This window comes from Canis lupus, chromosome 14 (genome assembly GCF_003254725.2).
Source record: "Canis lupus dingo isolate Sandy chromosome 14, ASM325472v2, whole genome shotgun sequence".
NCBI classification, from domain to species: Eukaryota; Metazoa; Chordata; class Mammalia; order Carnivora; family Canidae; genus Canis; species Canis lupus.
Genome location: NC_064256.1, coordinates 36,813,566 through 36,818,796, shown reverse-complemented (window position 1 = coordinate 36,818,796; position 5,231 = coordinate 36,813,566).

Genomic DNA, 5,231 nt, shown 5'->3' with positions numbered 1-5,231 from the left:
ATTATACATGTATATATATACACACATACTACATTTTCTTTATCAATTCATCAATCGATGGACACTTGGGCTATTTCCAATTTCCATAATCTGGCTATTGTAGATAATGCTGCTATAAACATTGTGGTGTATGTATCTCTTTGGATTAGTATTTTTGTATTAAAAGATTCCTTTCAAGATATTACTGCTCATTGACAATGCACCTGGTCACCCAAGAGCTCTGATGGAGATGTACAATGAGGCTGATGTTATTTTCATGCCTGCTAACACAATGTCCATTTTTAAGCTTATGGATCAAGGAGTAATTTTGACTTTCAAATATTACTATTGAAAAAAAAATTTTTTTGTAACACTACAGCTGTCATAGATAGTGATTCCTTGGATGGAGCTGAGCAAAGCAAATGGAAAACTTTCTGGAGAAGTTTCACCATTCTAGATGTTCTTATAATAAGAAGTTTCACCATTCTAGATGTTCTTATATAAGAATATTCGTGGTTCTGGATGCCTGGGTGGCTTGGTGATTGAGCATCTGCCTTTGGCTCAGGGTGTTCATTGCATGGACATAACGCATTTGCTTATCTATTCACCAGTCGATGGAAATTTAGGCTGTTACAGATAACATTATTATGAACATTTCAGTACATGTTGTGTGAATGGTCTTAATTTCTCTTGGGTAAATACCTAGGTGTACGAGGGCCAAGTCATATGGTATGTGTATATTTAACTTCATTAAAAATTGACAAACTGGGGATCCCTGGGTGGCGCAGCGGTTTGGCGCCTGCCTTTGGCCCAGGGCGCAATCCTGGAGACCCGGGATCGAATCCCACATCGGGCTCCTGGTGCATGGAGCCTGCTTCTCCCTCTGCCTGTGTCTCTGCACCTCTCTCTCTCTCTGTGACTGTCATAAATAAATAAAAATTAAAAAAAAAAAAATTGACAAACTGTTTTTCCAGACAGCTGAATTGTTTTCCATCTTGCACTTTGACCAGCAGTATAGGAGAATTCTGTGTTCTTTTTTTTAAATAACAAGTTTGTGGTGTCTTTTTCATACAGAACTTTAAAATCGGAACATTATCCAGTATAGCAATCTTTTTTTTTTTTTGTGGTTGGTGCTTTTGGGTATTTATGAAATCCTTCATCACTTGGTTCTTCATGTTGTGATTCTTTTATTTGAAATTTCTCCTGAGAGGATTATTAGATCTTTTTTTTCCAGAAAGATCACTTTTGACATTTCCCCACAGTGGTGCATAGACAACATACACTTAGAATGGCTGATAATACAGCATTTGGTGTCATTGCAGAATAATGTGATAGGAAATTGAGGGTAAAAGCTCAAAGTCCTCAGTTAAGAAAATTACATTTTGTGTCATTGACGTTCTCTGAAGAATTCTTGTTTTTCAGCTGAGTTCAGCATGGAGTTGAACAATGCTTTAGCACAAAGATCAGCAAACTTTTGTTCTGTAAAGTACCAAGTAGTAGTATTTCAGACTCTGCAGACCATAGATCTCTGTCCCAGCTACTTAGCTCTGTTGTTTTTATGCAAAAGCAGGTGCTGACAGTTTGTAAGTGAATGAGGGTGGCTATGTTTCAATAAAACTTTATAGACACAGAAATGTGAACTGCATATAATTCTTATGTGGTACAAAATAATACTCTCTTTTGATCTTTCCCAAACAATAACAAATATAAACACCAAGTTTCACTTATGGGCCACAGAAGAACAGGCAGAGAGCCAGACTTGACCCATAAACCATAGTGATTTAGAATACAATCCTGATTTAATTTTTTAAAAATATTTTTATTTATGATAGTCACACAGAGAAAGAGAGAGGCAGAAGCAGGCTCCATGCACCAGGAACCCAACATGGGATTCAACCCCAGGTCTCCAGGATCGCACCCTGGGCCAAAGGCAGGTGCCAAACCACTGTGCCACCCAGGGATCCCTACAATCCTGATTTAGAATGCAATCCTGCTGACACCGCCGCCGTAAGGAAACTGGGTGATGTCATCATCCCCATTTTGCATAGTAGAGCATTAGAACCTCAAAGACTGAAGTTCATCCAATTTCGTTTCACTCTCTTTTACAGACAACATGGTTTTGGTGCAGAGGGAAAATCACTGGCCTCAGGGCATGTAGCAAGCAGAGTGACAATACCAGGCTGAAGCTTGACAATACCAGGCTGAAGCTCGGGTGTCTCCATTTAAGTCCCACCTACCTACCTCACCGCAATCCTGAAAGCTAAAACTTAAAACTAGATTCACAGCCACAAAATCCTTCTGCCACTTCTCAATAGCAGTTAAGCCTTTTTTTTTTAAATCTCAAAGGAATTTATTCTAATAAACACCTTAAAATTAAGGACTTACCAAACTCAAGCCCTCATATTTAATTTGTATTATTAAAACCTATACAATGGGAATAACAGTGACAACCGAATTAGCAATTTTGGTAAGTGAGATGACATGAGGATACCTGCGGGAAAATTATACAGAGAATTAAAATTGGTAAAATTCTAAAATACCATTAAGACACCCAAATTCTGAAAAGCCTATGGAAGTTGTCCAAAGCAAATTTTATTCCAGAATTTCAAAAAGGAATGGCAGTTCACCTATAAGTAGCAGAGAAATAGCCTCTGCAGATTAGACTCATTTCAGTAAACATCTGGAACCCAAGCTCCAGGAGAGCAGAGTCATTATCTCTTATTCAGAGTAGTGTCTCCTCCAGACCAGAGCCTGGGACATACTGGAGATCAGTAAATGATGGTTGAAGGATCAAAATCAGTTTGCAAAGAGAGTGACTCCGGGGAACTGACCTCTGAACTTTTAGGGTATGTATTTCAGCAGCTTTGGGATGCTTCTGTGTAAAAAACCTTGAAGAATTCCTCCTGGCCAAGAGCCCCATCAGAAGGTGGTCTTCTTCATCCCCCGGATGACTGTCTTCTCATCTGCTCTTAGCTTGTCACTTATGTCTGGAGTTATTATCAGTTCAGGATGTAATGAATGCATTGAAAGTACTGCCCTCTAAACTCAAACAATTGGAAATTCAGTGGTGGCAACCAATGTTTATGAATGAGTTGGAAGTGCTCAAAGTGCAGGCATTTATAAAAAGTCCTAACAATAAGAAATTCCCAGAATAATTTATTACCTATGCATTTCAATTTTCGTTGGGAGTTCTAATTCTCAGCAAACATTAATCAAGTCATCCCACTATCTTTCAGGTTGTTTTCCCCATTTTACAGATAGCAATTCAGCAAAAAGTTAAACGATTTGTTGCCAAGGTCACATGGAGAATGTAAATCTAAATAATTCATGATTTCAGCCCTCTCTCCTGCCATTTGTTAGACTAGAGGGAGGTTTGATGAGGATTGCCACTGGCTTCTCAGGTGAGCGACTGTATTTTTGCTGCTCTCTGCTACCCCCTGTTGATATGATAAGAGAAGAGCGGATCTCAAAGCCAGTATTTCTCAAAATTAGGTCCCACATCACCTGGGAACTGGTGAAAAATCCAGATTATGGGGCCCCACCCTGGAACACCGGATTAGAAACTCTGGAGGTGGGGTCCCCGCAGACTAATAACAAATCCACAAGTCATTCTGCTGTAACTTGATATTACATTTCTGCTTTAGGAACTAATGTCCTGGATTCCTAAATCATCATAAAAATGGTAAAGCCTCCTCACACTCCTCATGTCCTTGGGCCTTACAGGGAGAATATACCACCACCACTATGGCATATATAAAGTGCTTTCACATCCATTCAGTCTTCCAGGTGGATTTCTAGCAGCTCTTCAAAGTAAACTAGGAAAGGATTGCATGTCCACTTTACAGATGAAGAGGGCAGCCCGGATGGCTCAGCGGTTTAGCGCCGCCTTCAGCCCAGGGCGTGATCCTGGGGTCACAGGATCGAGTCCAACGTCAGGCTCCCTGCATGGAGCCTGCTTCTCCCTCTGCCTGTGTCTCTGTCTCTGCCTCTCTGTCTGTCTCAAATAAATAAATCTTAAAAAAAAAAAAAAAAAAAGAGAGAGAGAGAGAGAGACCATGGTGTGAAAAAGGCCAAAAAACTTGCCCAGGGCTACTCAGCTTCAAATGGTGGGCCAGGATTCAGATCCATATTGTCTATCTTTACATTCATTTCCAGGACCTCTTCACTTAGTCCACAGCAGAGTTTCTGACATTTGGGACCAGATAAACATGGGGTGCTTTGTTGTGAGGTGACGTTCTGTAGATTATAGGATGTTTAGCAACATCCCTAGCCTCTACCCATTAGATGCCAGCAGCATCCTCACCCTAATTATGACAATCAAGAATTTCTCCTAATATTGCCAATGCCCCCAAGGGGCACAGTAATCTGTGGTCGAGAACCATTGACTTACAGCAATTTGTGTTCTGCAAATTTTGTACTCTTTGGAGATGATTTCAGGAAAAAAAAAAAAAAAGCTTATTTTTGGCCTCCAGGACATCTATGAAATGGAAGAACTAAACTAAATGTTGGTGTCCACCAACTGCGTAAGACAATCTTGACTCCTCCTTAAGAAAATTAAGGATAATTAAAATAATTAAGAAAATTATTAAAAATTATTAAATTCCATCATATCTAGTATCCAATGTGTATTCAAATTTCTCTCCGTTGTCACAAGAATATCTTTCATAGCTGTTTTTTTTTAATGCTAATATGCAATCTAGATTCCTAAATTGCTTTTGATTGCTGTGTCTCTTTGGTCTTTTTTAGTTTAGAACCTCAGTCAACAACTATGGCCCATGAACCAAATCTGGCCTACTACCTGCCTTTGTAAATATACTTTCGCTGGAACATGGCATGCTCTTTCATTACATATATGATTGCTTTCATGCTATACTAGCAGAGGTGAGTAGTTACAACAGAAACTGTATGGCCCATGTAATCTAAAATATTTACTCCCTAGCCCATTACAGAAAAAGTTTGCTAATCTGTGACCTAGATCTATCTTCTTGCCTTTATTTTTAATATGACACTGCACTGTTCAGAGAGTGCAGAATGCTTGCTCACAGAAAGTCTTTAGATTGATCTGATTAATATACATTTATGTATTAAATTTATTGAAATTTAACATACTATATATACTTTAAAATATAAAATACTAATGAAATGATCAGTGCTCCATAGGACAGCATTAAACAACCTTTTATGTGTCCAAACCTATAAATGCAATAGAAAGGTGAATAATAAATTGGAAAAATAATTATAATTCCAAGATC